The sequence below is a fragment of the Protopterus annectens genome, chromosome 3.part1 (assembly GCF_019279795.1).
Source record: "Protopterus annectens isolate FY-2018-M chromosome 3.part1, PAN1.0, whole genome shotgun sequence".
NCBI lineage: Eukaryota > Metazoa > Chordata > Ceratodontiformes > Protopteridae > Protopterus > Protopterus annectens.
Window position 1 is genome coordinate 1,393,195,264 of NC_056732.1, and position 15,511 is coordinate 1,393,210,774.

The 15,511-nt window shown below is 41.2% G+C and overlaps 1 protein-coding gene across 1 annotated transcript in view; it reads left to right on the forward strand.

Annotated features, from left to right (window-relative positions):
* Window positions 1-15,511, forward strand: part of LOC122798476 — an 820,137-nt gene that overhangs the window by 794,142 nt on the left and 10,484 nt on the right. The window lies entirely within an intron of this gene.

Below are 15,511 nucleotides of genomic sequence, written 5' to 3' on the forward strand. Positions count from 1 at the left end.
ATACCTAAATGCCGGAGACCTCCCAAACACAAGCACAAACATGCTACACATAATACTTCCTCTTCAGAATACATAACACATAATAGCTCATGCACCAGTGTCTCACCAGTCAAACCCTTAAGGCAAAACATAAAATCAAACATATTAGTCATAGGCGATTCTATTGTGAGGTACAGTGATGTCCTTCTTACCAAGATGGATATGGAAAAGGTCATGGTCAGCTGTTTGTCAGGTGCTAGGGTACTCCATATCACACATGCACTCAAGTCTCTCAACAACAGGTATTGTTATGACTCCATCATAGTCCATGTTGGTGCAAATGACTTGAGATGTACCTCTCTGGACTACATGAAGAGCGACATAACTGAGCTCTCGGACTATGTGTCTCAGGCAGGTATGTCCCTAGCCTTAGGGAGCATTTTACCTTCACCTAGGATGATGCCTCAGTACAAACAGAAAGTGATTGACTTCAATAATTGGCTTAGCTTCAGGTGTCATTCTAAGGGATCCACTATCTGTCAGCTTGGGATGACATGATCAACAGACCTCAATGCTTTGCAGAGATGGTCTTCATCTGTCACCCCTGGGATTTCGGCTACTGGCTAAAGCTCTTGCCACCCCCATAGTGCCTTTTTAGGCAATGTCTCAAGAACAAAACTCCAAATGTAAAAACTCCATCTAAAAACAACCTCAAGATTATGTTGCTAAATGCTAGGAGTCTCAACACAAAAGTGCACTCACTGGAAGATGTCCTCACCTTGGTAGATGCAGACATTTGTGCAGTCACTGAGACTGGGTGCAAGGTTGTGGAGAGTACCCCAGCCATACCGGGTTACACCTCCTTCAACATGTTCAGAACTTAAACTGAAGATATGAAAACTAAAGGAGGCAGTGTATCAATATTCATTAAAGATAAATACATCTCCAGATTGGTTAAACATTATGACTCCCTGGAGACGCTTTAGGTGCAGTTAACTGTTAGACACCTATTCAAGTAATTGTCAGCTACAGGACTCCCTCCATGAATCAAGACACCCACTCTGCCTATTTGGACCTACTTGAGTCTATCAAGATATATCTAAAAACTATGGTTTTGGGTGACTTTAACTACCCATCCTTTGCCTGGGTAAATTACTCATGCTCAAACTCACTTGCTTAAAGGTTCCTTGACTTTGTTAACGCCAATGCCCTGGACCAGCTAGCTGACACCACCACAAGGAGTGCCAACATCCTGGATTTGGGGCACATCAATATGGGGGACTGCTGTAGCACCCACACTGTGAGATCCTCCCTGGTGAGATCTGACCACAAATCTGCCTCATTTGAAGTAACTATCACACCTAACCCCCCCCCCCCCCCCCAGCAGCAACTAAACTAAAAAACTTCTCCAAAGCAGATTATAACCTCTTACGGGATGGTATAAATAGCTTCACTGCACCTCCTCCCTCAGATGAAACTGGCAAGTATGCTGAGCTTTACACTAATGCTTTATACAAACACCTGTATAACTGCATTGACTCGACTGTACCTGATAAGACCAAAACAAGCTACTCAAGGAAGAGCAAACCTGCCTGGTGGACAATTGCCATTAACAGACTTTACAATAATAATAAGAAATTGTTATCTACGAGTAATAGGGACCGAGACCTCCTAAAGTGGGAGCACTATCTCCTCAGCTTAAACAAGCAAATAAGACTTCCTGTGAAATCCTCCAAAGCAAACTATGAGTCCAAATTAGTTTCCTCAAGAAAGGACAACCACAAGGCATGCTATAATTGCATCTGTAACCTAAAAATAAATACCCAGATTTGTGCAGAACTGTTAGTTAACAGTACCACATATACTGAACCTGTGGACATAGCTAACCTGTTGGGTGACAGGTTCTGTGAAAACTTCACTCCTCTGTCCCAGCCAAACATACCTCATGACATTCCTGCCACATGTCCCCTACCTTGTATCTCTAAAGAGCAGGTTGTAAGTGCCCTCTCTAAGGCCAAAAATACTGCATCTATGGGACTTGATAACATTCCAGGCTGCTTCCTACATGGGCTCCAACATGAATTAGCAACACCATTGGGTACTCTTTTCTATCATAGTCCAAGGACCCGCTTCATACCAGCTAAAAGGAAAACAGACACCATTATTTCCTTGCATAAAGGTGGTGCTTCCACTGACTCCGGGAACTATAGATCTATTAGCCTGACTAGTCTTATCTTCAAGGTCATGGAGCAAATCATCATGGACCTTATCAACAAAGATATAGGTAATTGCCAAACACTTGTCCCTACTCAGTTTGGATTTGTCAAAGGGAGATCATGAATGTAAAACTAGGTGGACTTCTTTGAGACAGTCACCAAGGCCCTGGATGAGGAGAAATCTGTACAGACAGCCTACCTGGACTTAGCCAAGGCATTTGACACTATCCTCAACTCAGGCATCATTGACAAACTCACCCAACTAGGCCTCAACCCTTATATCATTAGATGGGTTGCTAACTGGCTCACCGATAGAACTCATATAGTCAAAATAGGGGAATTCATCTCCAACAGCAGACCTGAAACTAGTGATGTTCCACAAGGATCAGCCCTGGGACCTCTACTATTTGGAAGGGTCTTACACAAACAAATGATTGGTGCCAAAGTCATGGCCTTAAACTCAATGCAAAAAAATTATCATTCCTTTCAGTAAAAGCAATGTTCCTGCCAACTACCACATCAATAGCAATACCTTAAGTACACACTCAGTGGTGAGAGACCTAGGCACCTAGGTTGACAGCAACCTTACTTTTGACCACCATGTCTCCTCCACAGTAGTAAGAAGGGCATTCTATATTGCTCGTCTCATAAGTAAGGACATTGCCTTCAGAAAAAAAAGTTATAACTTCCCTGTATTCTTCCCAAATCAGGCCAGTAATTGAGTGCAATGTCACCTTTGGTGTGTACCTTTCTAAGCACCTGTTGCAACTGGAGAAACCTCAAAGGTTCCTCACAAGGAAAATTCAAGGTCTTCACCATCTATCCTGTGGGGATCATCTGAAATCACTGTCACTTTATTCTGTTTCATACAGACTACTCAGAGGTAATCTCTGACCCTGCGTTATTGGAAATGTTTCATATCCGAAAGTCAAATGGTACATGGGTTACTCACTCTAAAGACCTTAACCAGGTATGTGACATTAATAAAACCTGCTGGAGTGACAGATTTGTCTCCCAGAGGTTACCACACCTTTGGAACAGACTCCCACTTCACGTCACAAACAGCACCTCATTGGCTCTCTTCAAACACAATCTGGACAATTGGATGGGTGACTGTAAATTCACCCCAGGGATTCCACCTGTGTCCCTCTTGGACAGGGGCAATAGGTGCTGATCATGGAAACAAGAGTAAGAACATGGCTAGGCTTATAAGGACCCTCAGGCCATTAGCCTAGCAACATCCTATAACCTAATACTCTTTTTATTATATTCCACACCTCTTATAATACCTTCATACCCAAATCCTTTGCTTTTCTCTTTATTTATTTATACTTAAACCAATTTTCTTCAACCATGTACTCAATTTCCGTTCATTTGTTTTCCATCCAGACTTTATTTTTTGCTATTACTACAATATCATCAGCTTAAGTATACATTATTGGTAACTGTATCCCCTCCATCATTCTATATCCTCCCTTACTTTATATTTTATTAATTTCCATTACTGCTGTTTTCATAATTATAGCAAAGATCATACTCCTTGCAGGGCATCCTTGTTTTATACCACACTCTATTTTCAAATCTTCCCAAATCCAACTACTTACGTTCAACTTCAAATAATTATTTTCATATATTGATTTAATTTACTTGTAATATTTGTTCATTTATGTTATATGCTAGTAAAATTCCCCATAATGCTTTATACTGAATATTATCATAGGCCTTACTGACATCACCTATCATGATTTTTGTTTCCATTTTTTTTATTAATAATATCTTCAATTACTTCCCTTATTATCCACAATAGGTCTTGACTCCATTTTCCTTTTCTCTCAAACAAATTTAATCTTTCTGTTTTACATTGTAGTCTTTTAGTTACTATTCTTATGAAAATGTTATAATCTGTGTTATTCAGTGTAATTGGTCTCCAATTTTTATTTCATCTTTATCTCCTTTCTTTAATATAAATTTTATCATACCTGTACAAATTTATTTGTACTTAATTCCTCTTTCTAGCTACTCATTTATTACTTCTAAAAACACCATTTTTTGTCATTCATACATTTCTTTATACATACTATATTCAATTCTGTCCAAACCTGTAGATGAATTAACATTAATAGCTTTCAAGATCTCATTTAACTCATTTATATTTATTTTTCTCTCTAAATATTCATTATCTTCCTTATTTAATTTTCACCATTATATATTTGTTCTATGTTAATGCCGCGGTGGTGGTGCTGCGGTAGCGTTGTCGCCTCACAGTAAGACGCTGTCCAGTTCGATTCTCAGCTAGAGCGTCTTCTCTGTGGAGACATGTGTGAATGGGCGTACCTTCGTTGAAGGTTGTGCGTCAGGCCTGGCAAGCCAGTATGTAAAAATCAACTGCCGATCATTAGCGGACCGGAGTTCCGCTGTGGCGACCCCTAACCGGGAAAAGCCGAAAGACACAAACAAGCAATATATTTGTTCTATGTTAACTTCTTTTTTACTATATAAATCTAATACATATTCTTTAATTATTTGATATTATTTGATACCACACTCTATTTTCAAATTTTTTTTTTAACTTGTTTCCCTTCTTTATTTTTTTAATTCTCTTATCTTTCCACTTTTTACTATTTTACATAAGTATGGTGCTACTACTTCTTTTTTCCTTGTATGCAATCATTTTGCTTATATAAAAATTTATTACCCTTATCCTGATTTCTTCTATATAATTCTTTTTCTTTTTCACAAAATGATTTTTTTCTTCTCTATCGAGTCTTTAAATATTTTTTGACTTAACATTTTGTATTCCATTTTTTCTTTTTCCTTTTCTTTTCTGTATAGTCTAAAAATATTTTTTGTATTTCTTTTTTAACTGAATTCACTATATTGTCCAATTTTCATAAAAATCTCTCATACTGATACGTTGTTGTCATAATTCTATAATTTCTTTTCCTTCTCCTGAATCTAACCCTTTTTCATTTACTCTTTTTATGCCTTTTCCTGTTTTAGTATATTCCTCATTTTCATGAATTCTTATCCAAATTTCCACATGATCAGAGAACCCATTATATTTAATTCCTTTATGTGTAATTTGTAGGCCTTCTGATATCAAAATCAATCGATTTCTGTCTTAATTTCATTTCTTTTGTAAGTCCAGTGTTTATTTTCCATATTTTTAATTTTCCACCTTTCATAATTTCAGTAATCATTTTAACATCACAACTATGCATCTGATGTTGTTAATCTTCTTTCCATTCATCACTGATGGGTTCAGTTCCGAGCCCTTAAAACCAAGTCAGCCTTTTTACCAAGCTCATGCCAGCCAAAAAAAACTCTCAAGCTAAGTCTCTACCCAGAATGCCCTTCTCCCTGTTACCCCAGATCTAGTTTGCCACGTAGCCATAAAGCCGCATTTCAGCCGAGCTCTCAGCTAAGTGGAACTTTATTTGATATTTGTGTAAAATATTTTTGATATCTTCATATTTTATTGAGCAAATAGTATTTCTGGTGTGTTTTCTTCTGTCTGACCTTGTTTTTTTCCTCTCTACTCTACACATTGTTACCGTTGGTAAACTTTCAAGTACCATTGTTGGTACGGCCTTTCCTCCCTTACCCTTGTGGTATTCCTTCAATACCATAGCTGGTATTGTCTTTCCTGTGTAACCTATTAGCTTTGGTTTTTAGTGAGGTGTTTTCTTTTTTCTCTACGTATCACTGTATTGCTATTATTGTGACTTCTTTGAACGGTGTTTGATTTTTGTTCTAATTGGATTATACTTTTGGCCTGTCATGTCCATCAAGATGTCAGATAAGAAGGGTACTTCAGGTTTTAAGTATTGTGCTTCATGTAATGGCAAATTACCTAATAGTAATTCTCATGATGACTGTGTATACTGTTTGGGAGTGCCCCACCTTTCGGTGCACCCTTCGTGTAACATTTGTCAGAGTTTCAGTCAACACACTCTTAATGAGCAGAAAAATAAACTGATTCTGAAAGGGTTACTCAAGTCTCCCTCTTCAGAGGCCATTTCTGTGATGGAGGTCTCAACCCCTCCTACTAAAGACAAAAAGAGGTCACACTATGTTCCCTCCTCACAATCGGGTGATCAGGGCAAGCATGTAAAATCAAAGGTTCCAAAGCTGTCTTCTGAGCATAAATCTGCTTCTATGGCTCCATCATCCTTGGCTCTGAGCATCTCAAAACCTTTGATACTGGCGCCAGTTTCAGCACCTGTTTGCCTCCGGCACCGACTATAGACCTTACTATGGCTATTTTGACTTTGGCACCTGTGGCCACTTCGGCTCAGGGCACACCTTCGACTACTTCCTTAGTTACCATTTTGGAACCGACCATTTTGGCTCCGAGTGCCACTTCGACACCGACCGTTGTACCGACTTCACTGAATTTGACTCCTTTACTTCCGGTCTCAAAACTATAGACTTCGGTGCCAGCAAGCCTTGCAGCACAGACCTGATACTCCCCTTCTGTAGATCCATTTCTGGGCCAAGCGAATAGCCCCTTCACTGAACGTCCTGACTCTCCATCCAAAGTATCCACTAGATCCACCAGGAGCCTGTTGGAACATGATGTGGTGCATCTTGTGGACCAGCTGTTGTTAACCAAGGGGATTTTCACACTTTCTAAGACCCATCCACCTGCAGGACTTGAGTTGACTTATCCATGAACTCCATCTTACACTCCTCCTTCAACCATCTCGGTTCCGAAGCCTTCTGCTCCGACATCCTTCTTGGAACCCATCACCTTGATGCCTACAGTGCATCTCACTCTGGCTTCGAGTTTGCCCCCTTTGGTCTTCGGTTCCTGTGGAACCGGTCATTCCTCAATCTGGGGATTGGGAGACGGGTGCTTTTTTCCGGGGCACAGAGCCGTCTTTCTCCTTGGTTCCATCCTCAGTGCCAATAGCCATTTCCGTACCAATCTTGCTTGAGGCTCCAACCATGGGTTTCAGGTTTGTCGAAGCGGGGTGTGACCCCAGTCCAGAGGTTGTCTTTCTCGGTTCTGTGCTCCCATCCCTCTTTGGGTGGGCCTGCCTTCTGCACAATGGAGAGGGCTCTTGCTTCTGCAGCACTTTTCTGATGTTGGAACCCAGTTTTGGAATCGATATCCAACTCGTCCATGAGGTTGCTTTCACATACGACTGAAAGGGTGGCTAGAGCAGCGGGTTCAGGCATTGTTATAAGGCATCATGCCTGGATGCACATTTGTGACCTCACGGACCACTTCAAGTCTTCCTTTCTGAATGCTCCCATCGAAGCTTTATCCCTTTTTGATTCCAAAGTGAAGGACATGCTAGCCAAGTGCGAGCAAGATGGAAAGATCCTGTTTGCTGTAGGCCTACAGTTTTCCAATCCTCAATGTACCTTCTCCAGGAATCAGAGTAGTGGAAAAATGTGGCACAAAAAAATCTCAGGGTCCTTTCCATGCCGCATATGGTGAAGATACCCCCAGAGGCAGAGGGGGTAACAACTCTGGAAGACGCCCCTATAGAGGCAGAGGGGGTCCTTGTAACCAAGGCTCCAGGGATTCCTTCTCAGCCTTACCAGCACTCCTGAGGAGCAGCCTGATTGATTACCTCTGGAAGCAGTCGGGGGTCATTTCTCTCTGCACTAAGCTACCTGGCAATCTATTGCCACTGATCGTTGGGTGCAGAGTATCATCACCAGATTGTACACCATTCCCCTTTCTTGTCAACCATACCTTCCAAGAAAACTTCCCAATGTTCCACTCAGTCAAAGGGAAGAAGCAGCTTCAGAAATTATAAAGCTGTCTCAAAAAAGAGTCATCCAATCAGTCCCACCAGACCAGTGTGGATCTGGATTTTACTCGATTCTTTTAGATGCCAAAAAAGACAGAGGACTGGAGATCCATTTTGGATCTCAGCAGCTTAAACAAGTCTGTCACCCCAACCAAATTCCAGATGGTCACAGTTCAGTCCATTCTTCCCTTTTTTAAGAGAAGGTGATTGGATGTGCTCAATAGATCTCCGGGATGCATATTACCATATCAAGATGGACAAATGCTCCAGGAGTCTGCTTTGCTTCTGGCTAGGGGCCAGTTATTATCAAGTTTGTGCCCTGCCGTTCGATCTCTCTACAGTCCCCAGAGTGTTCACGAAATGCATGGCAGTGATCACAGCTCACTTGAGATTACAAGGATTCCGGGTGTTTCCATATCTGGACGACTGATTCCTCACCACCCCCACCGAGCATCTTCTTGTAACAGCACTGCATCATACTCTCTCTCTGGCAAAAATGTTGGGAATAATGATACATTGGGAGAAATCAAACCTTACTCCTACACAACAAATATAGTTCACTGGAGCAGTGTTCAATACTCAGTCTTGTCTAGTATCACTCCCAATTCACAGACTCCACCGATTGGGGCTCTCTCAAACAAAAGTCTCAGCAAGAGAAGTTCTTCAGGCCCTAGTCTCTATGGCAGCTTCAATCCCAATAGTACCTCTAGAAAGCTACATATGCGGATCCTGCAATGGCTCCTTCTTTGTCAATGGTGCCCAAACTATCACCCCCTCTGTTATCAGATTCGAATAACCAACTCCTGCAAACAGGACCTTTTTTGGTGGATGAGGCCAGACGTAGAACTTTGGAGTCGCCCATTTCAAACCCTTAGCCCTGAACCATTGTGACCACGGATGCTTCCCTGATTGGGTGGGGGTGGGGCCATTTCCAGGGAAAGACAGTCCAAGGCACATGGTCCACCTCAGAGGCCCACCTGCATATCAATGTTCTAGAACTGAGAGCTGTGCTGTTAGCGTTCCAGGCTTTTCATTCAGCTCTCCCTTCCGGCACAACTGCAATTCAATCAGACAATATGTCAGTGGTGTGGTATATCAACAAGCAAGGATGAACCAAGTCCTACCCCCTATGTCGAGAAGCCATGAGAATTTGGCAGTAGGTGATAGCTTCCAACCGCTTTCTGATAGCAATGCATATCCCGGGGAGCTCCAACATGATTGCGGACAAACTGAGTGGATGCATCCTCATGCCTCATGAGTGGTCTTTCAACCCCGAGGTGGTAACAGAAATCTTCAGTCACTGGGGCCAACCTTGCTGTGATCTTTTTGCCTCCCCATCGAACAACAAATGCAGCAGCTATTTTGCAGTGGGTGATAGCTTCCAACCGCTTTTTGATTGCAATGCATATCCTGGGGAGCTCCAACATGATTGCGGACAAACTGAGTGGATCCATCCTCATGCCTCATGAGTGGTCTCGCATCCCCGAGGTGGCAACAGAAATCTTCAGTCACTGGGGCCAGCCTTGCTATGATCTTTTTGCCTCCCCATCGCACAACAAATGCAACAGCAGCTATTTTGCCCTACTTCTCCCGGAGGGGAAGTCATCGAGGGACACTCTAATCCATGATTGGCCCACAGGACTTCTTTATGCTTATCCTCCCATCCCCGTGATTCCTCAAATTCTAAAGAAAGCTCATTGGTTGAGATGCAAGGTGATCCTCATAGCTCCATTCTGGCCTCGACAAGTCTGGTTCCCCTTTCTTCGGCCTCACCTAGTATACCCGCCGTGGATTCTGGACCCACTACCAGATCTGATTACTCACCCCCAAGGGTTGAGTCACCCAAATCTGTCCAGTCTCAAGCTGACAGCTTGGTTTCTCTACTTCTGTTAGTCACCAGGCAAGCTAATCTCTCCTTGCCTTTTGGAGACATCATTCTGGCCTCTCATAAACCATCCACCAGAAGACTATATCAGGATAAATGTAAAAGGTTCTCCATCTGGTCCAAGTATAACATGTTAGACCCGTATTCAGCTCCAGTAACTGCAGTGGTTCAATACTTGGCTATGTTTTTTGATAATGGAGCCTCTGCCTCTACCATACAAGTACATCTAGCGGCAATTTCTAATTTCCACAATGGTATAGATGGCACCCCTCTTATCTCTTTATACCTATGCAAGGCCTTCCTCAAGGGGACCTCTCAGATCAGGCCTCCTGTCAGACAGCCCGTGGAACCATGGAGGGTCTATATTACGTTATTGAACATTTACATGTACGGACGTCATATGGTCGACACCATATGATCGAACATGTAAATGTTTGAACGTTTCAACAGAGATCTCCTTACAGTGCAGAAATGGAATTTTCCATTGTCTGCACTGTGGTGTGATCTTGGAGTTGGTATATTTAAGGAGTGGGTGGTGAGGGGGAGTGCAGCCCCCCACGTAAGGGTGCAGGGGGCTTGCCCCCCCTGCTTAACTTTTCAGGTAGGTTATTTTTTTTTGTTTTTTTTATTTTCGAAACATATGTTGTTGACCATATGGTGTTCGAACTTTTAATTATTCGATAATCTAATATAGACCCACCATGGAACCTCACTTTAGTCCTTCAGTTTTTTACTCAAAAACCTTCTGAACCTGCTGTGAAGTGTGACCTAAAGTTTTTGTCTTGGAAATCATTGTTTTTGGTAGCCATCACATCTGCCAGAAGGGTCTCGGAGCTGCAAGTACCGTGTATCAAGAGACCTATCTGGTCTTTCATAAAGACAGAGTATCACTTCGGACGAATCCATCCTTCTTTCCCAAAGTTGTTTCTGAATTCTCCATAAACCAGACCATTGATCTACCAGTGTTCTTTCCGAATTTTCCCAATAGAGGAGAGTACTGCCTTCACTCCTTAGACGTACATAGACAACTGAGATTTTACCTAGACAGGAGCAAACCTATCCGTAAATCTGAACAGCTTTTAATCTCCTTTTTCTGGGCCCAGAATGGGAGAGACTGTTTCCAAGGATATATTATCAAAATGGCTAAGGGACTGCATACGTTTCATCTATTCCCTCAGTAATGAACCTATGACAAAAGTTAAAGCTCACTCCACTAGATCTATGGCAACATCTGTAGCTTTCCATTCTAGGGCTTCCATGGATGACATCTGCACAGCAGCTACTTGGGCTAAGCCTCAAACCTTTATCAGGCATTACAAATTGGACTTAGTCTCTAGAGGGAGAGCTGCCTTCAGCTCAAGGGTACTCAGGAATGTTCTTCCATAAGGGCCGCCCATCGACCTCAAGGTAGCTTGGGATTCTGTCCCATCAGTGATGAATGGAAAGAAGATTAACATCAGATAAAGAAGTTATGTCTTACTGTAACATTCCATCTGTGTTGTTCATCTTCTTTCATTCATCACTTCAAACCCTCCTTCACCTTCCAAAGGGATGCTTTGGGTCTACGTGGTGTCCTAGAGTATTTGCACAGAAGTGGCCTTGGCTTTACTTCTCTTTCTCTAGCAAACTTGATCTGAGGTAACAGAGAGAAGGGCATTCTGGGTAGAGACTTAGCTCGAGAGTTTTTTTGGATGGCGCAAGCTTGGTAAAAAGGCCGACTTGGTTCTGAGGGCTTGGAACTGAACCCATCAGTGATGAATGAAAGAAGATGAACAACTCTCTCTTCTATTTTTCCATAATGTCACTCCAGGATATAGCAGTTCCACATTCTGGCTCACGCTGGTCAACTAGTTTCACCAGATACTTATCCTTCAACCCTCCTGTAGAATACTGTGTGTGTGTTGTACCTTTAAGAACCATTTTAAAGTAAGCACGTGCATATAAATAGCAAGCATGTGCCAGCTTCAGTGCCATTTTGAGATTGCAGCCAGACAGTGTGCATGTATGAATGTAATAGCTAGTCTGTTTACAAGTCTATGTAAGTTAAAGTTATTAAGCCTCAATCCTGATGTGTTTGTACATAATAAAGCTGCTTGAACAGAAACCACAAACAACTCTTCTATTTTATCCTGACTGGAAGGTTGAAATAACTCATTTTTTCTGCCATTTCAATTTTTTCTGGAAATTTTATTCTGAATCCATCTCCACCACTGCATTTAGCTCCATCTCCTTCCTGATCTCCTCACCATCAGCAGACAACATTTTCTCTGCTCCCTCTTCACCTGAAAACATTTCTGGTAGTGATTCTACCATTCTGTCTTCATGTTCTACACATTTAACTTCCACATTGCTTTGGCTCTCAGCAGCCATGTTTCTCCCAGTTTCTCCTGGCTGCCTCTGTGCCTGGACAGGAAACAGGAAGTCAGGATATGTAACACCCAATCTCTTTCTCCAACTGAACAGAAGTTCCCCAATGCTTTGGTCAAATTTACCCTAGAAGTATAAATATCATCCCAGGTCTCCCCTGAAAAGGGACCACTAGCCTAGTAGGACTAACCCAGTTAACAAAGGATAAATAAAACAAATAAATTATATAACACTGTATTATTTTGTTCAATAGTTTTATCAGTATTTAAGTTTGAGTTTGATAATTTCTGATTTCTTCAGTTCATAAAAAAATCTGCTGTCATACCTTAATTCCCCTCTATTAGAACACATTTCTCCACAATTTGGAAATTACATGTTCCTGCCTTATCTGTCAGTTCAGTTTTTGTAGCTAAATTTTGTAATATCTCATCCACTAATCCTCCCTCCTGTATCTCCATAATAACAGTTTGTTCTTTATCATTAAGCTGCAGATGTTTTATTCCCATAGCACCTCTAACATCCATATCTAGACTGAAATCTCCTTATCGTGGTCTTTCTTACACATAACATGGATAGCTTGCTGTTGGCCTCCTCTCATCAAAATGATTCTTCCCTCACTTCCTTTGGCTACTCTATAGCTCCACCTACTGAAATAAGTAGAAGATGTTCATCATTAGATTACTGTTGCAGTAGACTAAGATATATGGTATAGGATAACTGGCCAGCTTTCAAAGCTTTAGGGCACCTTCCACATGGCCCTAACCATTGAGCAGCTCAAGGAAAGTGGTATAAGATCACTGATTAGATAACAAACCCTCAGAACATTCTTGTTATTGAAGTGCACTGTTCTCTGCACGGTTCAAGTGATCAGTAGTCAGCTACTGCTTCTTCAAGGTTGGGCAAATAGGTATCTCACAGGGGGAATACCTTCCATTTTATGGGTTTATATCATATGAGCGAATCACAGAAATTGCAAACGCTCATAATATCGAACATACCGGACCTCGAATTGCTTTTTCTGAGATCGTGGTACAGTGAAGAGTGGGATATTTCCCCTTTCCTCACTGTAGTGTGATCCTGGAGTTGGAATATATATTTAGCGGGGGGTGTGGGGGGCACATCCCCCCACAATAGGAAGTTCAAGATCCGGTACGTTCGATATTATGAGCATTTGCAATTTGTGCTATTTGCTTATATGATATAGACTCCCATTTTACCATTTTGTGTGTGGAAAAGTATAATGTTTCTGTCAAAAGGTATTGCTAGGGATTACGACAATTGTTTTTGATGGTGATCACTAAAATGTTCAGTTCTACGTCACCTGATCCCCAAGAAGAAAAACATTGTATGGGAGGCTTTTGCTGTGGCCACCATGGCTACCTTGGACCACTCACTTTCTTTCAATCCCATACATCCCACACTAATTATATATACAAACTCATGTAAGAACTGAGAGACAGGAATGTCCTCGGCTATCCTCTAAGGCCAAGGGAGAGAAATTTTTCAGTATTGGAGGAAGGAGCATATATTGTTTCTGAAACCACTTTGAAAAGCTTGATTACACAGAAAGAACCATTTATCAGGGTGCTCTTTTTCTGGAGATCTCCTAGAAATTGGAAACCATAACATTAAGTACTTTCCATCACATGTGCTACATTGAACAGACAAGTGGGAATGGCTAGGATTTGTTAATAATTTATTTCAAGCCTTTCAGTCTTCCCTGATTTTAAAAAGGAAAATGTTTCCGTTGTTTCTATTTCTGATTCTTAAATTGAAGGACAGAAATTAAGCTTGACTGTGTTTCTTAACTTTTTACACCAAAGAATGGGGAATCTGACTCTGAAAAAAGTTTTTCTTTAAATTCTGCATTTAAAAAATGATCCTTTTCTGATACTTTTGCCAAAATTAAGAATTTCAGTGGGAGCAAAGTGAAATACTACAATTACAGCAAAGCTAAGAATTATAACAGGTAGATTTTCCTTAACCTGCAGCTATTTCACCTGTTTTGTCAACATTAAAGGGTGCTTTTTTTGCAGCCAGCAGTTTGCCTAATGGTCAGCAATCTGTCCCCAGGAAGTCTGATAAATTATATAAGTTTCCTTAGACCCACAAATGTATTTTTCAAACCGTAGATCAGGCTCTGTAGTGATGTATCTGACAAAGCCAATTTCTACCAAACATCTTTTGGCAGCTAACCATATTCCTTCTGACAAAGACAGAAAAGCCTTTGATATATTTGGAAATAAAGTTTTTACTTATTCCACTTTAACCTTCACATTAGTGAATTTTCAGGCTCATGTGCCCAAGCTCTTACTGGCTACCTTTACGATATCAGAAAGTTAATTGCTGACTTCACTTCTTTAGAGACTAAGACATCTCTGAATTCTTTAATATATTTTGTGTCTTAGGTAACCAAACACTCTAAAATGTTCTTCTGAAAGTGCTGCTGTCCCTATAGTAGGTGAAACTGTGTCAGTGCTAAGCCTGGCTATGTTCCCAGAATTTACCAGAGGATGTCCTGAATGCCCCCTGGATAAAGGGGTCCTTAAAGATTTGATGAGGGGGAAAGATCATTCAGTGAGTTATTCAGATTTGTCAGCCCTCCATGCCAAACTACAATACTAACTTTTCTTCCAGTTCATGTTCACTTTATAGGAAACAGAATAAACAATTGCAGTAAGGCACAAACAAATACGATTTCAGGAAATAATGGCAAGGAGATTCCAAAAAGAAGAGAGGATCCTTCCAGAACCAAGAACAGTCTAAAAATGCAGACTGACTACATGCCCCCAACATATTTCCCCCTCACCACCTTGCATTCCAGTACAGCTTTCCCAAAGTCTTGGACTTCACTTCCCTCTGTTGCAACATATAACTTCAAATACTTGGGTTATCAGACTCATTCAAAAAGCTACAACTGGCAATGGGACTTCTAGCCTCCTTTTCAAGGGACTGCTCTGCATCCATCCAATCAAACCTCCTGTTTTTCTCCTATCCTATCCTAGCTCAAATGATATCTCAGGGGATTATATGGTTGTAGAAACTGTTTCCCCAGAACACATAAGGAAAATGGTCCATTCAAAAATCTTTCTGGTGTCAAAGAAGGGAGACTTGTCCTAGTTATTTCTTTTCTAAACCTTCACATCAAACTCCCAACATTCAAAATACTCACTGTATAATCTCTGTTATCTCTCATTCCACCTTTCAGTTTTCTAGTAACTCTGAATTTGAAAGATGCTTACCATCACATTCCAGTTCTCAAAGATTTCAGAAGCTTTTTTGCATTTTGCTTTGTC